The sequence below is a fragment of the Vespa velutina genome, chromosome 11 (assembly GCF_912470025.1).
Source record: "Vespa velutina chromosome 11, iVesVel2.1, whole genome shotgun sequence".
Lineage (NCBI taxonomy): Eukaryota > Metazoa > Arthropoda > Insecta > Hymenoptera > Vespidae > Vespa > Vespa velutina.
The window spans coordinates 6,944,557-6,969,271 of NC_062198.1; the positions used below are offsets into that span (position 1 = coordinate 6,944,557).

At 37.9% G+C, this 24,715-nt stretch overlaps 1 protein-coding gene across 2 annotated transcripts in view; it reads right to left on the reverse strand.

Moving 5' to 3' along the window:
- LOC124953090 (tyrosine-protein phosphatase Lar) overlaps positions 1 to 24,715 on the reverse strand; it is a 485,939-nt gene that overhangs the window by 351,633 nt on the left and 109,591 nt on the right. Inside the window, exon 3 of one of the 2 annotated variants that reach the window (XM_047503992.1) lies at positions 16,829 to 16,937. The exons of the other annotated variant lie outside the window; for it this stretch is intronic. The gene's annotated coding sequence lies outside the window, so the exon portion shown is untranslated. The remainder of the gene's footprint in view (positions 1 to 16,828; positions 16,938 to 24,715) is intronic. 2 annotated transcript variants of the gene reach the window in all.

The window sequence follows — 24,715 nt, forward strand, 5'->3', positions numbered from 1 at the left end:
CACCCCACCCCATTAAATTCTCGACTTATCTCCGGTCGCATTGCGTGCACTCGCATCGTTCGTAATTGTCGTTAGGACTCGGACCAAGCCCTGCCGTTTGCGTTTGAACCCTTAACGTCTAGGAATATACGACTAGGAGCGTCGGCCGATCACGTAGCGCAATCTTTATTACAACAGGCTCTTAGCTAGTAGTCCTAGCTCGTGCGAGCACGCGTATAATTTCATTTACGATCTCCTCGCGGGATTTACGATCTCGCGAGAGAATGATTTTAACGATGAAACCGGAAATGAATTTAAAGTTGACGTAGATAGGTAGGTAGATAGATAGGTAGATAGGTAGGTAGGTAGGTAGATAGGTAGGTAGGTAGGTAGGTAGGTAGCTAGGTAGGTTGGTAAGTAAAACTAATCGCGGAGAGTCGTTCGGCTTTTAACGCTTTCTGTAACGTCTCTGTTTTCTCTCTAGCTATGGTGAAAAAGAGTTGGTTGAGGTTAAACAATGGATTACCGTGGTGCTATTTAACGCGAGACGGAAAGAAAGATCGTCTTTTAGAGAAAGTTTTCTCTCTCTCTCTCTCTCTCTACTTCCCTCCCTCCCACCCCTCTATATATCTCTATCTTCCTCATTTTCTCTGATTCTCTCTCTCTCTCTCTCTCCCTCTATCTCTCTCTCTTTCGCTCTCTTTCTTTCTTTCTTTCTTTCCATTTGACCAAATGCTCGAAGAAATGCGAAGAAACGTTTGTAGGGTGATTACCGGAGCCTGTGAATTCTTGGATAACGAAACCTCATTAATAACAAACCGAGGTGGAAACGAATTACCGCTCTTTACCTTTGCGTTTCTCTTCCTCGTGATCTCGTTCATGGAAAAAGAAAAAAGGAGAAAACGAAGAAGGAGAAGGAGAACAAGGAAAAAAAAAGATGAATCGAACATCTCGAAGGTAGAAAAGAAGGGTGAGAGAGAGAGAGAGAGAGAGAGAGAGGAAAACCCAAAAGAGGAGCAAAAATTGTCGAGTTCTTTCCCTAAGGGAAACGAGAATGAGGGAATCGTCGAAACAAGCGAACACACACACCTTTTTAGAGATCCTCTATTTTTCTTCTCATTCTTATTCTTATTCTTATTCTTCTCTTTCTCTATCTCTCTCTCTCTCTCTTTATCCTCGTGCTCCATAGGATACAGTTCGATATAATTCACACCTTTCTCAAGGGCCATGAATTATTCGAGAAAAGGAACGAGACGAAATCGCGACGATTATCTACGGATCCCCTCTCCTCTCCTTTCTCCTCCTCCTCCTCCTCCTCCTCCTCCTCCTCATCCTACCACTTTCTTTTTTTTTCTACTTTTATCATTTCGCTCGGTACAATTCGTTGTAAAAAAAAAAAAAAAAAAAAGAAAAAAAAAGAAAAAGAATAAAAGAAAAAAAAAAGGAAAAAAAAAAGATAGGGGGAAGGAATAAATAAAAATCGTTCTTCGCGTTAGAAGAGAGTGCATTATCGCTGGATAGATAGTAAGGGGTGTTCTATCACATAAATTCGAAGGAGTAGCATCGGCTATCGACTTTAACGTATCGACGAGCGATTATTCGGCCTCCTCCTTCTCCTCCTCCTACTACTTTGACTCCTTCCATGTCTCATTCATTCCTATTCCTCTCTCCCACTTCTCTCCCTACCTACTCCTTCACACGAGCTTCCCCTCTCTCGTACTCTCTCTCTCTTTCTCTCTCTCTCTCCCTCCTTGTAACGTTGCGAATTTCGTTGAGCGAAACTAACTGATTTCCCACGGGATAAATCCCAAGCTAAGCCACCGGGTAGCGGCGCCTTGCAGGGAATTCGACGTGAATCGATTGCCAGCTGGGTCCGGATGCGATTTCCGTCGGTACTCCAGCCGATTCTTAACTTTGAACGACCCTCTAGATCAGTTTCTGACCGTTTACCTCGTTTACCTCTCCTCCTCTTCCTTCTCCTTCTTCCTTTACCTTTCCACCACCATCTCCTCTACCTTAACCACTGCCCTCTCCTCCTCCTCCTCCTTCTCCTCCTCCTCCTCATCTTTCGTTTTTCCTCTTCCTACACTTCGTTACATTCTTACTTACTTTTCCTTTTGACGCTTCTTTTGGGAGGCAGTGCTCTCCGTTCCATTTTCTAAAGCTGACTCGACCACGCGATGCGGGACACGTGTTCCCTGTCCCATTACCAACCGGAAGATTTGTATCTCTAAGCTCCCCAGGGCAACTCCATCTTGAAATGGCCGTTATATTCCGTCTCACCAATCATATCGGTATCCCATACTCTCTCTCTCTTTCTCTCTCTCTCTCTCTCTCTCTCTCTATCTCTCTATCTCTCTATCTCTATCTCTCTTCTCGTATACGCCACGTAATTACCTTCGAACTAATTTCTACTCGAGTACGTACGTACTCTCGTTAGTCGGCTCGGTCGACCATTGTCGGATGAGTACCGTACAAGAGATCTCCGATAAATTCTAACTCTGTTCACCGAAAGTGTACGCATTAATCTCTCCTATATGCATATTTATAAGGTTTACATAAATTCTATCTAGAGATTTTCTGTCCCGATGGAAATTCGTTTAAAGATAAAGGAAAAGTATTCATTTTATCAGAGTCCACCGGTTTTTCGGGGATTTTTGATTTCAAGCGGAAAAAAAAAAGAGAAAAGAAAGAAAAAGAGAAACAAACAAAAAAAGAAGAAAAAAAGAAAGAAAGGAAGAGAAAACGGACAAAAAAGCAAACAAAATTTGAAAAAATATTATAAATGTATTTAAGGATTTACGAAGAGATAAGTGTCGAGCGTTATGGGAGATTGAAAAGTACGTAGTCGAGAATTCGTAGAATCAGTACCAGATACTTCGGTATAACTGGCAGTATTCGACGTTTAGAGACGTTCTGGATGGCATAAGGCAGCGTGATGGTACAGCGACGTCATTGGATCGATTGCCCCTGGAAAGTTATGTGCTCCTGACGTCGCGTTAAGGGGGTGGAAATTGAAAGATGAGCCTCGATATGACGTTGTAAATCGTAAAAGTTACTTCTACGAAGTGCCATCACATATCATATCGGGCACCAGTAACAACGACAACGGGGAAGGAAATTTAAGGTAAGTCGATCGACATGTTTCCTTCAAATTCGATTTCTTTAAGGTTAGTGAATTATTAATTCACTGCGAGGGAAATGAAATTTATCAAGATTACTAGACATAAAAGTCTTGATCTACAAATTTTGATAGAATCAAATATAAATTGATTCTTTAGATACAAGTAAGATTAACCCTCACTTTGTATGTACGCATATAATACGTATATACGTACATTACATACATACACACATATATATATATATATATACGTGTATCAATATAAATAAATGATTTTTGTGTAGCTAAGGAAGCAGCATGAAATATGATCTTTCGCTATCAAGCCGTGCCTATCCCGATACTCGTACGAGTTATATTTGGAATTCAAAGCCGAGGAGGATATCCGATACGTGAGGAATTACGAGCTCGGAGCTGTTTGAGAATTCATGGCAGTGTCCCGTATCGGTAAAGTATCCAGATCACTCGATCGCCAATGGCGAATTCCTAAAGATTCCTTATGTCGTTGAAATAACTCTTATACGTGTCCACGGAGAATAGAAGAGGCTTCGAATTTTGTGCGGGAACATTGAAATCTTTCTTCCGTTAGATAGAGAAATAAAAACGAAGAGAGAGAGAGAGAGAGAGAGAGAGAGATAGATAGAGAGAGAGAGAGAGAGAGAGAGAGAGAGAGAGAGTGAGAGAGAAGAGCATTTAATCGTTCGACGATCGACATCGTAAAATTATGTTTCTGACCTTTCGATCGAGGAGGTTGGATCGATATGTATATTTCATTTTCCATGGAATGCGCAAGGGCACGTACCGTCGAGTGGCCTTTCCACGCTATTTGCGAAAGGTCACTCGAGGGGTTGAAAGCGAGTTCAGGGTTGTGCACGTGAGAGGTCGTTCGAGAGAGAGAGAGAGAGAGAGGGAGAGAGGGAGAGAGAGAAAGAGAGAAAAAGAGGAGGTTGGGTTCCTCTAATGTTGGATCCTTTGGCACACGACCATACTATGATTGGTGTCTCGATGTCTTTCAATATCATTAGTGCAAAGTTTCGAATATCATCATCTATGTCATGAGTATATAAAGCTTTCGTTAGATAATTTTAATCTCTCTCTTTCTCTTTGTCTGTCTGTCTCTTTCTATTCTTGACTTCTTGTCTCTTACACATGTAACGCAAGTTGTATCGTTTATCTTAATTTTCTCAAGTAGAAAGGATCTAAAAGTTTCTCTCTTTTCAGTTTCTCGTTACATTCGTTGTTATACATAGACCGGTAACATAGGCATGAGTTTCCCTTTCGTAACAAGAGAAACGCAACTTTGAAACGTTAGAAACAAGCGTCCGCTTCGAAGTTTCGAAATCGTTTGCACGGTTATCAACTCCTGATTACATTTCCCTGTTTGCACTCCCTTAACAATTTATTTCTTCGTTAAACGATTATTAACCAGCGAACGATTTAATTCGAACATCTTCTTTGATATATATATATATATATCTACATTTCACGATTCATCAGATCGATATAAATAGTTCGCGTATATATAAAGAGTTATTAAGAAACTTGATCGTTAATAATCATTGCGTTTGATATCGAGAAGCGACGACAGAGTATTAGAGATAATATATCTATAATTAATGAAATCCCTCTTATGAAATTTCTTGTAATTCTATATCGAGAGAATATCTATATCGTCCCTTTTCCGAAGGAAAATTATGGGAAATTAGATAGGAGGATAAGGTTCTCTTAGGATGTCGGCGAAGGATAAAACATAGAACCCTCTGAGAGTGGCAAGATCAAGGCTTTTTCTTCTTCGTCTTCTCTTTTCTTTTTCTTTTTTTCTCTTTGCGGGGCAGAGAGAGAGAGAGAGAGAGAGAGAGAGAGAGAGAGAGAGAGAGAGCCAGGCGGTTATTTACGTGCTAACAGTCGCACACACTCTCGGAAGTCATTGGGATGGATGCTCGGTGGCTCGTGCCTTGGACGCTGAGGGATGTCAGTGGGATAGTAGGAGGTGATGGTGTATAGGAAGGAAGAGGAAGAGGGGTAAAGCTCCCGGTAGATCGATGACGACGCAGGGGTGTTGGACGCACGTGACGTTACGACATGTACAGGCCAACCAAATCGGGGTTGGACAAGCCTAAGCGGGCCACGAGCCATCCTGCTCGCCCTCTCACGCCCTCGGCCACCGCTTACACCCATTACACACATTCCCTCCTATCGGTGGGGTCCTCTCGTCCAACCTTTACACGTCCAACCGAAAATGTGCGCGGCCGACCGATGGAAATGCGTTGGGTTATCGTTCTACGTCGTTAATGCTACTATATACGCTTGATGTGTGTGTGTGTGTGTGTGTCTGTATGTATATATACGTATATGTATATATATATATATATACACACACACACACACGTTAAATGCATATACGCTTGTATTTATATGCGTTACACTCACCTATCTATAGCTATCGTAACTGTAGAAGCTCGGTCTCGCTTAGTTATGCATTTTCGCGCGCGTGCAAGCACGAACGGTCTTTGCTGGAACACGAAACATCCGAGGGACGCATGGAACGGCAGCTGCGAGCCGTTAAAGCACTAGAGAGAATCGCGACTCTGCACTATGTTTCGACCTTTCCGAGTATCTCGGTACATGGCGCGGTTGGTTCGATATACCTCGATTATCCTCAATCGTTTATTTATTGATTCCCTTAAAATCGTGATACAGGAATTACGTTAATGAATTTATTTTATAATATTCCTTATGGAAATGTTTTCTTTTCTCAAATAAATTTATCACACGGTCGTCTTGATATATTAATAATAAAATAATTAAAACAGCAATAATAGTAATAATAATAATGATAATAATGATGATGATGATGATGATGATGATGATGATGATGATGATGATGGTGATGATGATGATGATGATGATGATGATAATAATGATGATCATAATTTGCAGTGCAGCTATGTACGCACGTACGCCGTTAAATTACCGCGCCAGGAAATATATCGTTGCCTTGTAAAGTAGTAATCATCGCGCCAGCGCCCGATAGAAACGCTATAATTTAGCATCGCCAATTAACGCCGCCGTACTCGCGTGCGTATGCGTGCTCGTGTACGTGATCGCGCGTGTGCGTGCTCACACAAATTATATTTGCCGACGATTTGGGTATTTCATCGTTGAGAGATAATTATATCGGTGACAGTCAATAATTGATTAGTGGATCAGCCACGAGATGTAAATCGATGATCGGTGATGACGTTAGATTTTACGCGTTACACCTCCAAACTCATATCGCCGACTTAGTTAATAACGTTTTATACGAAATAATCTTTGTTTATTATTACTTTATTTACTTGCTTGTTAAAGTTAGTAACGATCGGTCGATGTGCAGAAAATTATTGACCATTCGCCGATCGACAAACAAGTTACTACCATTTTCCAAATAAATCACTCATTTCTCTTCTCTCACAGTGGACCAATCATTTTCTCTTCTCTCTCTCTCTCTCTCTCTCTCTCTCTCTCTTAATTTATGAATTATCAAACTAATTTTCAATAACCATTTCGATCGTATATAACGTCGCTACTAAATTTCTATTATATTTTATCGCCCGAATATGCTACCACGATCGAGAAATCGAACTATAAAATCTAAAAATCTCTGAACGAATAAAAAATGTATCGAAAATTTATCAGAATAATTTGATTAGTTATAGAAACTGATACGTAGAATAGTTTGATATATACATATAACGTTCTCATTTAGGAATGGGTTCATAGACGATTACACGTTTTATTATCGACGTATCACTACCCACGTATCGCCGTGACAATTTTGATGAAAAATCATCATTAAAGGTTTCTCTCTCTCTCTCTCTCTCTCTCTCTCTCTCTCTCTCGTTGCCATTAATGGAAAATCGTGTCGTAGTAGGTTTTACGGGTCGTTCCACAGCATGGTAATCGGATTAATGATTTGCAGTGTATCCACGCTAATGGTTGTCACCTCTATTTAGAATAGAAAGAGGGACCGCGGGAGGGAAGGGGTACAGGAGTATGTGTTAGAGAGAAAGAGATGGATAGATAGAGAGAGAGAGAGAGAGAGAGAGAGAGAGGGAGAGAGAGAGAGAGAGAAAGTTAGTGTTAGTGGACTGCAGTCACGATTAATGCCGAAATTCGACCGTGCGAAATCCCGTACGCGCTTAGATTATTGCCAGGGCTTTTCGAAAATTACCATGGCGTTGATTCTCAGCAGATATCGCGCATGCGTACGCGCAGACCGTATGTTCGTAAGCGCCGCTTAAAATTAATCCTCGCGACGACGCGTTTCCGCTCGTTACTCTCCCTCTTTCTCTCTCTCTCTCTCTCTCTCTCTCTCTCTCTCTTTCTCTTTGCCTGTCTGTTTCTCTTTCTCTCTCGATTCTCGTAACCATCGATCCGTCGATTCTCTCGATCAAATTCTCACGCCCTATGTTATCTATACTATGTATATGTATACGTGTATATATATATATATATATATATATATATATATATATATATATATATATATACGTAGGTACGCACGTACATACATACATATGTGTCAGTATGTCTAGCTTCAGTTGAATTCGGAACTGGCAGTCCCGATGTAAAGCGACTCGATCGATTTCGAGGCAGTGCGATTTCGAGCTGCGTTATCGGCAGTTTAATGTACTGGAAGGAGCGGTTACACAGAGGGGAGAGAAATAGCATTCCATTTTTGCCAAGAGATTCGTACTTACACGTGGTATTACGCGACCATGGAAAAAGCATTATGATTTTATAGCTAGAGTCGATTTTTAGACTCCGTACAGTTTTTTATTTCATTTTATCTGTGTGAATGTTAACGATTACTTCGAAAGGATTTACAACAACCGAGAAATGATGATTTTTAATTTATACCGCCGTTGCAATGACGTTTGTTTTATATGAATAATAAATATGTAAGACGACGACGACGACGATAAGAAGAATTGATTATTATTTATCTGACGTACTCATTATTGAAACATTTCATAACTTTTCTCATCAACTTGCAATAGATATTTTACGATAAAATAACAACTACAAATCATTCAAACGAATTCGACGCCGTACCTCTCGGTTGCAATTTTTGAATATTTTTTTTTTGTTCTCCTATTTTTTTCATTTCCCCAATATATATATATAAAAATTCAACTTACACACACATCTCTCTCTCTCTCTCTATATATATATATATATATATACACATATATACGTATATTCGTAACAAAGGGTCAACGTTTTCGATAACAATTCTCTTTTCCGTAAAAGATGATAAACCGTTGGCTTTCACGATCGCTCGTTCCATTTTCCGCTCCCCCTTTTCTCTTTTGATCCATCTATTGCAATCTATCTTGCGTTTCTCTGGATCGCGTGCACGGATTTCTATGGCAATTTCGAAAGTGGACGAATAATTATTCGAGAAACAGAGAATGTTACGATGGTGTCGGAGGTAGTGGTGGTAGTCGTTCGTTCGGGACCGATAATGTCAAGTGGAAACCGGAGCTTAATCAGCCTTCCATTGTAACGTTGACAAGCCATATGGAAATGCTGAATAGAAGATTAGATTTGGGCTAATGGTGGTGCGCCGCGTGCGCTGTATGGTTGGTTGGCGGAGTCTAGAAATAGGAAATACACGGAGAAGAAAATTTTCAAAATGAGATGATCTAAGGACAATTTCAAATTCAATTGCATTTCTTTCATGGATTATTTTGTCGTATGCTATTTAATATATTTTCATTTTTGTTCAATTTAATTAAAATCCTATGTCTTTCATACTATCAATAGAAGAATTTATTATTAAAAGAGATATACGTTTATTGATCAGAATTCAATAGTCCATTCTTTTATTAGAATTTTCGCTTTTTTACAATAGTTCGAAAATAGATTCATATATTTTCAATTATTTTACATTTATTTGAACGATGTATGATATATAATACGAAATATAATTAATTAATATTTAGAGTAAATTATCATACGCTCGAATATTACACAGCTCGAAATATACGTTGAATATTTAAAAAATTGTAATTTAATATAACAATATAATAAAATTTCGATTCGCGAGATCGTTGAAGGTTTACAATATTCAGAAGAAAAAATGCTTGACTGACTTTGATAGATATCGAGTTAATATCCTATTTTAATTGAACGAGAAAACATCGAGATTTTCTCTTTCTATGCGGCTAAATTTAAATAATATATAATTTTATGATTATTTAATCAATGTAAAAGTACACGGAGTACAATAAACAAATAATTAAACAATACTATATTCGGTTAAATGTTATATATCACGAAATACTCGTTGAATATAAAATAATTTTAATTTAATATTTCAATAAGGTTAAATTTTCAACCCCGGAGCCGTCGACTTAATATCTACGAGAACAGTGACTTTGATAATTTAGAATTTACTTTCTTTGAAATTCTGACGAGTAAATAACGGAACTCTTTCTTTCTAAATGTAAAAAATGTAATAATTAATACTCTCGGTGATTTTATAATTATTTAAACAATCTCTAATGTACACGGAACATATCAAATTAATATTTAAACTATAATACATTTGTTTAAAAATGAACAAAAAAACCTTAAAATAATTTTGATATAGAATAAGAAACTAATCTGTAATTTCTTATTTTCGTCAAAATTCTTTCAGTATATTCAGACAGTATGTTTGTCGTTTAACATAAATTGAGACTTACGACAACTATCTTTCTATCTCAAACGTTTCAAATATTTTCAATTATTTTCTTATTACAACGACGACACTAATAATTTTCCTTCTAATTCTCTGTTTCAGAATTTCATTGTAATCACGCGCGTAGCAATGAATCGAGCGATCGAATGTTTGTATCGTTAAAATAAAAATATCGCGAAGTAGAAGTAGTGTTTGGTCATTCGCGTTTTGGGATTTAAAAAACAAGTGTTTTTTAAATCGACTGCGTGGAATGCAGTCGTTAGAGTTAGTGTTTGCTCGCCGCAAAGTTCTATGCTTTTTTAACAGTCGCACAGACTGTATTTATATAAGGCAGTAGAGTTTCGCGAATTAAATTCAATGATCTTGCCCGTTAAAGAATAACTATCGCATATTAAATTCAGTGTAAAGTATAAAATCAGTTGATCATCAAAGAGGATCTCGACGAACTTCGATGTCGACCTACCTTCAATAAATTATTCTACTTAGTAGCGAAGTACATGTAAGCTGCCGAAGTAGCGACGTTTCTGTTATCCGTAAATAAGGAGAACTGATCACCCTTCAGATAACGTTGGGAGTCAAAATTCTCTGTGAGTTCATGTTACCTCGGATTTCAATTTAGAGTCATCATTATTCTAACGCTAACGTGAGTGTTCGTGGACGCAATTAAAAGTCTTACCGAAGACTTCATTTTATTTGTTCGAAAATTCGATTGGATTATCTTGCGAACACGTATTTTAGAATAGAGTCACCATTAAACCGTGGGTCTCCAGATGCAGCAACCTCCACGTGGTGAGACCTGGGTCGGTATTGTTTGCGATATATCGAAATCCAAATTTTGATTATATAACGCAAATATTACCGGGCGAATGGCTGTATATATTATTGCATTACCAAAATCATTCTCTTTCTAATACTGCATTAAACATTAAAGTACTTGGACAGAATTAAAAAAATAATTTTTCAGAGAAACGCAATGAAAAATTCTAATATTTAATTTCTCTTCATTTATTCTCATTGTTATAGTTTATTCTCTCGTAGCTTAAATTTCGCATTGATATTCGAATAATAGTAATAGTAATAATTTGATAAAGTAGAATCACATGAATGAGATTCATGAATGATCATGAATCTTTTAGATAAGCTACATAGTTATTTAAATAATCTTTCATTGTGAATAAATTAAATTATAAAATATAAAATATAAAATATAACGTTTGTACATTTAACAAATACTTTACGAATTCTTTCGATCTTGAAATATGTATAATCTTTATACGTGTTTCTATTTGCTTTTGTCAAATAGATTATTATTTTTATTAGATACAAAGATTTCTTTCACGTAGATTTGATTTTTATGTTACACGTGAAAAGAAATCTAAGCAACGTAAGCTCATAGAACGATACGATAGACGCGTAGTAGAGATAGTCTTCTTCCTCTATTGCGATAGTAGTTCTTCATATTTTGTCCATACCTGTCGCTGAAGTCATACACGCTTCGAGGGAAAGATGGTGAACAGCCTTAACTCTAGGATGGAGGATAGACTGTACGCAAGATGTAGGATGGTATAGGATCGAAGGGTGAATGGTTTAAGCTCGCGGCAAGATACATTGACAGCTACTTCCTGATAGGCAAATATTTGCAGTGGGTGTAAGTAATAATATTCCATAGTGAAAGGTAAACGTTTGCTGAGAGAAGAGCGTCTCGTTGATACAGCAAACGAGGAGTATAACGTGCGTCGTTGCATTCTTGTTAGACGTACGGAATATCGTAATAACAATTATAATCGAGTCTATCGAATGTCAACGATAGCGAGTAAAGCCATTTAATTTTGAACAGGGTTATTCGTTTAAAGTATAACCAATGTAAAAGATAAAACGTTTTGAAAGAAGCGATCGTAGGTAAATATTTCGAGATAACACCATAGTTGTCGATTCATCGATAGATCAATCAAGAAACGGTCCTTGAACGACACGTCTCTAGGAGCATCGCGAAGTCGTTATCGGAGGATCGCTTAGCGTCACTCTTGAGAAAGGAGAAAAGGGGAAGGGAATGATCTCGTCGAGAAAATATATAGCGGTATTACGTTTACCGAGACGAAGAGAAAGAGAGAATGCTCATGGACCATAAAAGTATTTTTACTACGACATTACAGGCCGTGCTTATCCATCGTCTTCCGGATCGGGCCGGTCTTCTACTACTTCTTTTGCCCCCCCCCCCCCCCCCCCTCTCTCTCTCTCTCTCTTTCTTTCTTTGCACACGCTGCGGAAATCGCTTTTCGAATCGCTGTTTAGTTAACCTTAAAAAAAGAGAAAAAGAAAGAGAGAGACGAAGACAGGACAAGTAGACGAGATTGCTGCTGCGAAGGATATAGGTGTAAGCGGTGGTTTTGTCAGTGAGATAGAGAGAGAAGGGCAGAGAGAACGAGAAGAACAAAGAAAACGGACTGTAGAGAGAAGAACGGAATGACGCACTGGTTGTGGAAGAAGCGCTAGAGAGGATTAGCATAGATATTGAGCACTCGGCAGAGTCCAACGGCAGAAAAACATTGTAGACTTCGTTACGGTTTCCACTCCTCTCATTTCTCTTCTCTTTCTATTTCTCTATCTATCTCTTTTTACCTTTTCAAGTATCTACCGATCGCCGATCCAGTTCTCCCCCTATCTCTCGCATTCTCGATAAATCCTCCGAGTTTCCCATCCTGTTCGATGCAAATCCAGCGTAAAAGCGCGCCTTTCCCCACAACCATCTCCCATTCCTCCCCTCCGCCAATCCACCCATCCAACCAACCAACCAACCAAACATCCACCCACCCCCGTTACTATCGTCTAGGCGTTACTATTATCTCGCGATTTTTCGAGTTCTCGTGCCAAACCCTTTACTAATATTATTTTTCAACTCGATCATTTACATCTATCAGTCGCGAAGAACGCGAGACAAAAAGGATAATAAATAAAGCCAATAAGATTGGTAGAATTTTCCTCGGGACAGTGGATTATGCTTTTTTTTTTTCTTTTTTTTTTTTTTTTTTTTTTACTTTCTCTCTCTTTTTTTCCCTTCTATGGGAGGTTGGAGGAAAAAAAAAAAAAGGAGAGAGAACTATAGTCGAGTTTCGAGTTTATTCCTTAAGGTGTATGAAACTTAGAGCGAAGAATCAAATTGGCTCGATAAGAATCGTCGTTTATTTTTGAACGGTCTGTCTCGGCGTTCTAATTTGCTGACTCCGAAACGTTTATCTTCGTTTCGTCGCGTTTCGTTTCGTTTCGTTGCATTTTGAAAATAATTTTCAATGTATTTATATCTATGAAAGAGACAGACGCGATCGTCCTTTTCGATTAACTTACTTCCAAGCTTACTTATTAACGAAATATTAAATAAGTAATCAACGTGCGAGGAAAATTATATTATATTAACGTCTCGCCCGTAAGAATCCACGTAATCGGATCAAAGCGAATTCAAGAATTAAAGCGTGTTACGTTCGTAACAACTTACGTAACTTCGTTATCCCGGTTGTAGAGATAAAATGAAAGACGTTCGAAATGACATTCGAAGTTCGTTCGGGTCGAAAATGATTTAAAGAGTGAACGATTAGAATTGTTTGAAATGGACGTTTAATTTTTCCTCGCGAGTTCTTTTTTCTTTTTTTTTTTAATTCTTTCCTTGTTCTTTCTTTTTTTTTTTTTTTTTTTTTTTTTTTTTTTTTTGTTTTAACGCTCAGACCACAGGATTAAATATCATTTGATAGATTAAGATTAAATATCGTCGTAGGCAATCACGCAGATGTACCTGTGACTCGTGAAATCTGCCGGAGGGTGTTGAATCGAAACCTGCGGCCGTTAGCTCGTTTCCCCATTTCTCTATTATGTGTTTTCCAAAGTCCACGGTTATTCGTTATCAAATCTATCGTGAATTCTTCCCTAATGTGGAGATTAGAAAGAAATTCGAAAGTACCATTGCAATTATATTATACTTCGGAATGAGATACGTAAAGATAAAAAAACTCGTATTACCTATGAATCTTATTTTTTCTTAAGGACATTTTTTTTTTTTTTTTTTACTTTTACAATTCAATGATTTATTTATCATCTTCAATTGTTCTACTATAATGTTAATTATTATTTGGTTTTTTTTTCTTTTTCTTTTTTTTTTTTTTTTTTTTAAATAGACGAAATTTTCGGTAGAGTGTCTGGTAAGAAAATTATTAATTTTCTACTCGGGGAAGTTGAAAAATTTATTCAGGAGACCGGCGGACTGACATAGAGACGATGAAAAAAGAGAAGAAGAGAAAAGGGAAGGGAAGGTAAAGGAAGGGAAAGAGGTTGCTCCAACGTTGAGCCCTTAAGATCTCTGAGGATAATAAGTTTGTACGAGAACCGTGACTCTCCTTCTAAGGCAAAATCCAAGAGCCTCCTCGCCAATTTCCTTCTCGACTAATGCGCGATAACGTCTCTTGGAAAATAGCACGGACTCGACGTTTCCAAGGTTACCCTGATAATTTTTCTATTACGATAGATTAAACTCCTTTTCGCAAGAGGATAGTTCTACGTGTACCTTTTTCTCATTTACAAAGCATTTTATTTTTTATTTACGTGAAAGGGTAGGGAACGATATTTTAAAGGCTTTCTTTCTTTATCCTGAAAAAGTCCATGGTTGATCGTCACTGGAGACGAATTAGCACGGTCTCCATTATTTAAATTCAGTGGATATAAAGGAGGGATCAGGACTAAGTCGCACTCCGAGATATTGGCTGCCGAAGCCCGCCAACGAGTCTTCATCGGTTCCTTTTTTGAGAGGAAAAGAAGAGAAAGAGAACGAGGTGATATTCTAACGTTGAAGACGTTTGGGACGAAGAAAATCTATCTAATAAAATTCCGTTCGGTCCTAGTCTCCGTACCTCTATGAACGGCTTTAAAGAGAGAATAGATCGAAGGCAAATAGGCGTCATTCTTATATTATTCTTTTGAACGTCACTATTCCGATAAAAGTCGCCGAAAGGAATTCTCGAAGTATCTATTCGTCATCGTTGAGGATATCTGGATATCGAGACCGAACGATTTGTCGTTTAAAGAACGGAGTTATAGAACGTTAGAAAATGTCAAAAAGGAAAGAAGGAAGGGTCTACAAACTAACCAGGGTTTAAAACGAAACGAGAATGGTCTCGTCGAAATAATTGAAAAACGTTGTATTCTCTACATCTTTACACCCTTCTACCTATCCGCCGCCCGTAGAAAAACGTTATACGCAAACTGCATATCCGACGAAACTTTTTCAGCATATTAACGAGAAACCGGCACGGTTTTCTTCCGCATAGAAGGAAGGCGAACCGCAGAAAGGACCGCAGCAGTCGTTTCTAAAGCGTGCTCGTCCGAAATTCAACGGAGCACTCTCGAGCCACGCGATTTTTATTTAAACGTCTTATTTACACAAGACTCAATTCCAGTTGGTGGTAGAGAGAAAACGGTGTTCGCGTTCCGCGACCTGCCCAATTCTTCTCTCTCTCTCTCTCTCGTTTCTTGCGATATCAACCACGAATTCTTCTTCCTCTTCTTCTTACTCTTCTTCTTTTCTTTTTCTCTCTCTTCCCATCCTTCGAATTTTGTTTCAACTTCGTTCATTATTATTCTTCTGTATTTTTTTCTTTTTATTATTTCACGACGACTCCTCGACGACTCGTCGACGTCGACGAGAAAAAACTAAGACACGAAGGAGACCATCTGATTAGAGATACTGTTTGTACTTCCTTTTTTTCTCCTTTGACGGATTTTCTCGTCGTTGAAATAAGAAAAATATCGATCACGACGCGAATCTCTCTCTCTCTCTTTCTCTCTTTCTCTTTGTGGAATTAAAAATAGTCTATCGGACGATCGTGAATTATTATATAACGTAAAGATTGATACGTCAATGTTTTATATCTACTTTAAAGCTTTTATCAATCATTCATATCAGCTGTCTTAGCCATCGGTTTAGCTTAGTTAACACTTAAATTAGAATGTTCACTCAACCGCTAATATATTCCAAAGTACATCGTAGGGGCTAAAGTTTCAATGCACACACGGAGTACAAAGGCCGAATTTCTAAGCCATTAAATACTAGGAAATTTCTATTATTCAAGTCATTACGACCGAGTCCTTCTCCGGTTCTACCTTCGAATAATTTCAATTTGTTCATCAAACGAAATTGTTAACATCGGTGACAAGATTATCGACATTTTTTTTTTTTTTTTTTTCTTTTATTTTTTTTTTTTTTTTTTTTTTGTCATACCTCTCGACATACCATTTCATTTATCCTTTCAAGATTTATATTTATGTATTTATGTTTTCTTTCTATAAATAAGACTGGAAATGCGAAAGTGCGAAAATCCAAAGAACGTTTACGAATGTTCGTCTAACGTGCGATATTTCGACGACACCAAGGAAATCCAAAAGATGCGTTCTCGAAGAGGATAGGAAAAGCTCTGAATGCACGAAATAAGTCTCCGCAGTGCGCTTTGCGTACCTACTCTTTCGAGGAAAGAGGAAAATAGGTGGTCCTACTAGTGCCTTTAACTGGAGCAAAGCCAGGAAATAGTGAAATTGATAAAATTTGCCAAGTGGAGCCGAACGCTTTCGTACTACTTTTCCTTCTCATTCTCATCCTCCTTCGTTCCCCTTTTTCCTTCTCTTTTGCTACATCACTGGTTCCTATCGTAGGACAATAATCTTATTGGGTCAACAAGCAATCTCAATCGATTGACAAATTCTCCACGAGTAAAATTACACGGCTAGTTATCGTCATCGTCATAATCATTTTTAATTCGTTTCTACGATTATCTTTTATCAAGTATTGAAAAAATTTCTATTCCGCGTTCTTTCATCTTTTCCCACGATAAAACGACGTTATGAGAACAGCTTATTTTCTTGATCAAGAGAAATTAACGATTAAAGTTTTGAAAGAACCAGGTAAGTAACTACAAAGTACAACCAATGGGCGGGGGGGGGGGGAGGGGGTTTGCTGTTCTTACCTTGAGAATCGTGGAATAATTCTGACGAAAGGAGGATGTTTTTTTTAATCAGCGATGCTCGACGCTTTCTCCGGAGTAGCTAGTCGATCGCGTGTCAGGATCATCCTCGCTGAAAGACGAGAACAAAGCTCGATGAAAGGAGAAAGGTTTTTCATCGGGAATCGATGGCACGCTCACGTACCTTTGGAGCAATAAAGGAATAACGAAGAACGGACAAGGCGAGCATAAAACATACCGCTCTACTCTTCCTCGAGCTCGAGAACAATGCCAACTCGAAAGAAAGAAACATTGTGGCAAGTTCTAGCGAGCATGAATACGTATACACATAGAGTTATGTATACGTATGTTCTGTATATATACATATATATCCTTCCTAGGTATATATGTATATATATATATATATATATATATATATATATATACAAACCGCGCCTGTGTTTTTTTATCCGTGCTTTATCGCGCTTATTACACAACGCGAGAAGATTCTCACGCGTGTTGCGTGCGATTGTCCGAAACTTCTGCCTATTCCTAAACACTCATACAAACTCTCAAACTCGTACAACACTTTCTTTCTCTATTTTACTGCGACGTTGGCGGTTTTCCTCTGGCACGTGGAGTGTCTAATGGCGAAACGGGACTTGAACGAAAAAAAAAAAAAAAAAAAGAAAAAAAAAAGAAGGGGAAAAAGAAGAAAAAGGATCGACCACGGTAGAAGGAAGAGAGAGAGAGAGAGAGAGAGAGAGAGAGAGAGGACGAGAGACTAAGAGGGAACGAGGGAAAAAGAGAGGAGGGTGAGTTGCTACGAACGAGCTGCCCGTAATAAGCCGCCCCTAAAGAAATTATATTTTATGATTGCCGCAGCATTTAAGCCGCCTACGGTGCGATGCACTCGCGCAATTATTCCATGCATTCTAAGCTGCGATTATGACTACCGGATTCTCCCTCTCTCTTTCTCTCTCTCTCTCTCTCTCTCTCTCTCTCTCTCTCTTTCTTTCTTTTTATTTCTCCGTCTATTTCTCTTTCTCTTTATTTTTATCTGGCCCAGCTTGCCCGCTTTTTCCTCCCTCGAACGCCTTCCCATCTTATTTCTTTCTTTATTCTTTCGTTTCTTAGCTTTCCTATCTTCTCGCAATGTTTCTTACGAGAGCTTTAGGGATTCCCATCGTTCCCTTTTTTCTCTGCATTGTGTTCCCTTTTTTTCTTTACATCCCTGTCTCTTTTATATAGCAGAAAAAGATTATATCGGAACGGTGGTCGTTGTATATCGCAGTCGAAAATGAAAAGCTTCATCATTTCTTTTGAAAAATTTAATTTTCATAGAATTGAAAATGATCTTTATCTTTTGGCAATATGGCACTCCCACTGGATAGATATCGACAAGAATTGTAAAATATATATCGTAGAAGATTACAAACGTCACCATGAGATATATATATATATATATATATAAAACTTTTTGTATTTCGGTCGAAAAATGTTTTGGGTCTGTCGTAGAGGAGGTACTATTTTAAATTTTGCAAAAGCATCGCTCGGTTTCTTCGCTTTTGCACGAGGGCTTCGGTGCAAGTAAAACTGGGTATATGGCTTTCTGTTGTAGTTTTTTAAGAGAGAAATATTTCTCTCTCTTTCTCTCTCTCTCTCTGCACCTGGTCGTCCCTGAACACGCGTATACGTACGTATTCTACGTGTTCACTTATGACTTTGGATCCGTCTATGTTTTATAAAGTGATAAAAAGAGCGGCATGTTGTTCTTCTATGTCACTTTTCTCTTTTAAGAGGGAGAAAAGGCCAAAAACTTTTGGCACAGTTGATGTTATTAATGCTTGTGTAAAAAAAAAAAAAAAAAAAAAAAAAGAAAAAATTTTACTTTGTTCGGGAAGAAGACCATATATCTATTTCTTATCCTGCTTCTTTTTATTATTATTATTATTTTTTTTTTTTTTCCTTATTTCTTTTTTTTTATTGTATTTATTTCTTTTATATCTCTCTCCATTTTATTTTATTTTTTTTTCTCTTCTCTCAAGTTCTTATCGTCCAACACGAGCTATAGGGAATCAGAAAGAGCAACGTTCAGTGAGATATGGATATATACATAGAGAGCGTGCAAATGAGCAGAGGGTGAAAAGAAGTGGTCGCTATTAATTAACGTCTAGCAACTAGCGTCTACTTTATTAATAAAGATTCTTGCGAAGAAAATGCACGGTTGCAAGCTTACTTTTTGCCACTCGATTTCCTCGTTGGTTTTTCCTTGAAAGGTAAGAGCACATCGGTCATCCGCCATGTTCTCAGGTTCTTCAGAAGATAATAGATAATAAAAAATATGACCCCCTCATGTAGAATTAACATTGAAAGAACTAGCGAATTAGCTTTGATGATAAATTATTAACTCTATATACCCGGTAATATCTTCCTTTATTCTCTCCCAATAAGAAGGACATTCTTTTCGATCATTATTATCTATCCATCTACCCATTTAATCTATTATTTGTCTATCTATCGAATATCGAGTTTTCATCGAAGTGAAAGGTAAAAGAGAACTATTTCGTTACGTTCGTTACGTTTAGTTCGACTTCAAAGAAACCACCGACTAATTATCGGGGAATCGATTGGGGATCGGCAAAAAAATAGTCGGATCAGTGTCGTGTCTTTGGAAAGAGCGTGTTCGAACGATCGATCGGATCGGATCGAATCAGAAAGAGAAAAAGAAAAAGAGAGAGAGAGAGAGAGAGAGAGAGAGAGAGAGGGAGAGAAAGAGAGACAGATTTTACATCGAATTCCTCTCGTGATCCAATTAGCGTGATTCCGATTGATTTAAAGGCAACTCCGTTTCGACTCATCCTATCTCCCACTCTCCCCCCCCCCCCACTCCCTCTTTCTCTCTCTCTTTATGGAGGACGCGTCGGCCTTAGCGGCACTCGAAATCCCCTTGGTGTAACGCGAGTAGGTACTTTTGTTCTTTTTCTATTATTTTCCTATCCCTTTTTCTACTCTTTCTCTACGTTCTCGTACCTCCTGGTGGCACTTTAGGTAGTTTTCAGTAGCACTGGGAGAGTCGTACGTTGAACCTTCCCCGCACTCGGGAACGGTTTGTTAGGAAAGTTATTGGGATACCGAGACGTTATCGAAGCTCGAAACGAACGCGCTCCGGAAGACTTTTACGATCGGTCAGTTTATCCTTACGTGTCTGGACAACGGAGCAAACGGATCGATCTCTTCCGCGACGTGCCTCGAGCCTGATGAGTCGGCGCACGTGATCGAAACTAAACCTATGTTTAACTCCTTCTTCTTTCATACTTTTCTACCGGGCTACCCTGTATTTATGGATAATTCTTTTTTTTTTTTTTATTTTTTTATCTTTTTATTTTTTTTTTTTTTCTATCCCTCTCTTCTCCCTTCTATTTTTTTTTCTTCTTCTTCCTTTTTCTCTTCTTTGTCAATCTTTTAACGCAAGATCTTTTTTTTTCTTCAACGCTCGAACATCTCGACGCGAAAGAGATGACGTAATAAAAATACACCTTGAATGGATCGTTAGAGATATTAAATAATAATTAATTCAAATATGTTTGTCTATTTATTTCATTTTTTATTTGTTCTCTCTTCTTTTTCTTTTTTCTTTCTTTTTTTTTTTTTTTTCTTTTAATTCTATCGTACTCACTTACTACGATGAAATATATTAGAAAAAAGAAAAAAAAAAAACAAGAAGAAGAAGAAGAAGAAGAAGAAGAAGAAGAAGAAAAAAGAAAATCTTCTTGCGACTGTGAAAGAAAATGTAGGTTGAAAAGCAACGTGCTAATGTTTCGTGCGCAAGTGAATAGGTGCTTTCTCTTGAAGATAACGTCGCTACGGTCCTGGCCTTTGATCTATTCGCGCGATCCAATGCCTCTAGCTTCTACCTTTTTCTTTCTCTCTATCTCTCTTTCTTTCTTTTTCTCTCTCTTTCTTTCTTTCTCTCTCTCTCTCTCTCTTTCTCTCCTGACGATCGTGTTCCAAGTCAAGATTCTCGGCCCTTCATGGTCAATGAACCGTATAGTAAAGGTTCTCGTCAACTCGAAACGATCTTTAGGAATGTTCAGAGTGTCGTCCGATTTCTCTCATTTTCTCTTCAAACGATATTGTCATACATCCTCCTTTATTTTCCAACGTGTTACGTGGAGAATTCTCTCATCGATTTCATCTTCTTGAACTTTTTTTCTTCTTCCTTTTCTTTTTTCATCTTTTTCTTTTCTTCATAAGTGATATCGTTTCGTTAAAGGAGAAGATCCAACGTTTACCTCTCGTGGTTATCGAAATTATGTTGCGATCGTAGAAAGATCTCTCTTTCTTTCTTTTTATCCTTTTCATGTTTTCGTAGAGATAGAGATAAAGAGAAAGAAAGAGAGAGAGAGAGAGAGAGAGAGAGAGAAAGAGAAACGATATAAAGGAGTATCTACTTGGAATGAGGTCGAACGTGCCTCAAGTCCTTTGGCGAGAGCTCTCGTTCCTAGAACGAAGACGATGACGAGCGGATGGAACGTCGGAACATCGCAAAAGCTCGGTCCAAGTCAAACAATAATCCGGAGTTATCCGGCGAATCGTAGGAAATATTACGGTAGCCTAGGAACGGAGTTTGAACGTATCGTCGGAGGGTTATGAATCGGAAATGATCTTTCCTGGCTTATGTTCATAACAAACGAATATAATAAATATAATAATTTGTTGATTATTGAAATGGCATAAGTATCGTGACAAATTTTCTCATGAAAATATTCTAAATGTATTTCGTTAAAGGCGATCGATAAAAGAAATAAAAAAGAAAAGAAGAAAGAGAAAAAGAAGAAAAAGAAAGAAAAAAAGAAAAGAACGAATAAACACATAGACGCGAACACAAACGTAGAAGAGTTTTCGTGCTCGCTTCGGGATAGAAGCGCGTCATCGAAGTGTTACCCACGAGAAAATTGCACTTTGCGATCCGAAATTAAAGCTTGTTGGTGCGTGAACCGGTACTGTAAACGATTTCGAACGGCCATGGGATTTATAGCACGCCACGAGAGGGCCTCCATTAACGCGGACGAAGTCTCCGTTGAAATTGTCGAGTTGGTTGCCCTAACCTACTGCTATCGCACTTTAGAATTCGTACCTTTACCAAGGATGTTTGCGTTATTTTGAAATTTCAACGTTTCGAAATTAAACTTAACATTTTTCGTTTATGAAAAAGACGAAACATCGATAATTCTCAATATTAAGACTAATGAATTGATTATAATATTTTTCATTAAAATAATGTATCTATTATTTTCTTTTTAAGACTGTAGTTACTTTTTATTTTAATGAAATAATATATTCACATAATGTACCGTAATTGGTTAAATTCGTCTCATAATAGGGACTTTTATCTTAGATGATAATTGATTTAAGAAGGAAAAAAAAAAAAGAAAGAAGAAGAAGAAGAAGAAAAAAAAGCAAAGAAAAAAATAATCACGTCTCGCAAATACATACATCGTTCGTACGATCGTTAGATGATTTTTTGAAAAAAAAAAAAAAAAAAAAAAGAAAAAGGAAAGAAAAAAAGAGAGAAAGGGAGTAGATAAAGAGAAAAGAAAAGAGAGAAAAAAAAGAGAACTAAAAAGAAAAAAAGGGTACGCAAAGCTCATAAAGAGTAGGACCGTTTGTTCTACTACGTTTTTAGAACTTAAAATCGATTCGTACTCTGCAAATGGAAAGCACCAACCATCCGTTTGATAATCGTGCTTCTCTAATTACTCCGTTTAATAATCGTTGGTTCTCGAAAGAGCATGAGAGAAACAGAGAGAGATACACATACAGAGAGATCGAGAGACAGAGAGAGAGAGAGAGAGAGAGAGAGAGAAGAGAGAGATAGAGAGAGGCAGAGAGAGAGAGAGAGAGAGAGAGAGAAGAGAGAGAGAGAGAGAGGAGGGTCACAGAAGGACACAATTTGGGCGAAATTACGGTAGCAAGAGGAACGATCGAAGAATCGAGTTCGATTAATTCGATCGTATAGCCGTAACGCAAAGCTACCGTCGATATCACGGCCATTTAACGACGACGTTACGATCGAGATTCGGATTTGCGAGCGAAATGCAATTTTTGCGATCGAATTTCATGACGCAGATAGAGAGAGAGAAAGAGAGAGATAGAATGAGAAAGAGATAGAATGAGAGAGAGAGAGAGAGAGAGAGAGAGAGAGAGAGAGAGAGAGAGAGAATAGTCCGGGGCCGAGGGCAACATTCTCGAGTTTTCGCGCGTCCACGAGTTTGCGTAGCTATTTGCGCGTCCTCGGGTGTGTGTTTACTCGAGCCCCGCTATGGCGCGCGTTGGGGCTCTTCGAATCGCTCCGAGCGATTTAACTCTCCCCTTGTTATATCCACTTTGACCCGGTCTCGCGATGTTTCGCGAAACGCGCGTTCCAACGGATTTATCGGAAAATGAGACCGCCAGAAAAGATGGCGGTCGAAATGGTTACTCGCGGTCCTATCCTTTTTTTTTTCTCTCTTTGTTCTCTTCTTCCCTTTTTTTATTTTTTACTTGCTATTTTCCTTTTTTTCTTTTATTCCCCCCCCCCACCCCACCCCTTATTTTTATACCCTACACCTATCCATCATTTTCATTCAGACTTTATTTCGTATTTTTCGCAAAATTTATTACCGGTGAATACTTTTCTACCAGGAGTTATAATATACTCGATTGTATTTATTCTTTCTTTTCTTTTCTTTTGTTTCTTTTTGTGATTTCTTTCTTTCTTTCTTTTCTTTATTTATTAATTTTTTTCCATTTTTTTTCTCTCTTTTTCGTTTTCTCGTTTTTCTTCTTTTTTTTTTCTGTTTTTCATTTTTCTAAAATTTCAAAGTTGAAAATTGTTATCTCGATTGCGTTAGCATTATTTCCCGTTTGTTTCGAAAAAGCTCCCGCGTTTATATTCATAACATATGTATATATATATATATATATATATATATATATATATACGTTTGTAATATGCGAGTGTATACGTTTTTTCGTTCGAACTCGAATAAAATTTAATATTAAAATCCAATCCTTTGCATATCGGCAATGAGTTAAAACAAGGACTATACCGAATAGATATCAGCCGATGGATGATACAAAAAGTTTTTGTCAGAATGCCAGGAGGGTATCGGTTATCGTTCTTCGTTTCTTTTATCATAAAATTTCGCGAGTAATCGACGAAATTTTTGGAGGTGAGGGGGTCAGGGAGGTGTGGAATTGGTATGCAATGGGCTAAGACAGAAAAAAAGGTTTGCCGAAAAAAAGAAAAAAAAAAAACAAACAAAAAAGAACAGTAGGGAAAAGCATGGGCAAAAGGAGAAAGAAGAAGAAGAAGAAGAAGAAGAAGAAGAAGAAGGAGAAGAAAAAAGAAGTACACACATACGGAAAATAAAAAAGAAGAAGAAAAAAAAAAGAAAATAATAAAAGAAAAAAAGAATAGGAACAGGATGTACGAAGCGATACGTTGCGGGTGGAGACGAAGAATGTCGAGGAGGAGAGGAATTTAATTAAAAACAACGAGAGATAAATTACAATTTTAAAGGTCCTGCAAATGGAGTGGAATGTCCAATAGTCGGTCACCCTACCGGAAGCAACCGTGGTCTTCTCTCTGGTTAGGACGGTTGTAAAACGGTCGACTACTACGAGACATCGAAATAAAAATGCGAGGGGATACTTCGGGAAAGCGGATAACAGGGAATGAACGATACGCTTAGAGAAGGAAGAACCGATGGTTGCCCGTTTCATCGATATCACGTCGACTTCGTTTTTCCGACAGTTTTCTTTCTTTCTTTCTTTCTTTCTTTCTTTCCTTTTCTCTGTTTCTTTCTTCCTTTTTATTTTTTTGTTTCTTTTTGTTTGTTTCCTTTTCGCCCTTTTCCTCCTTTC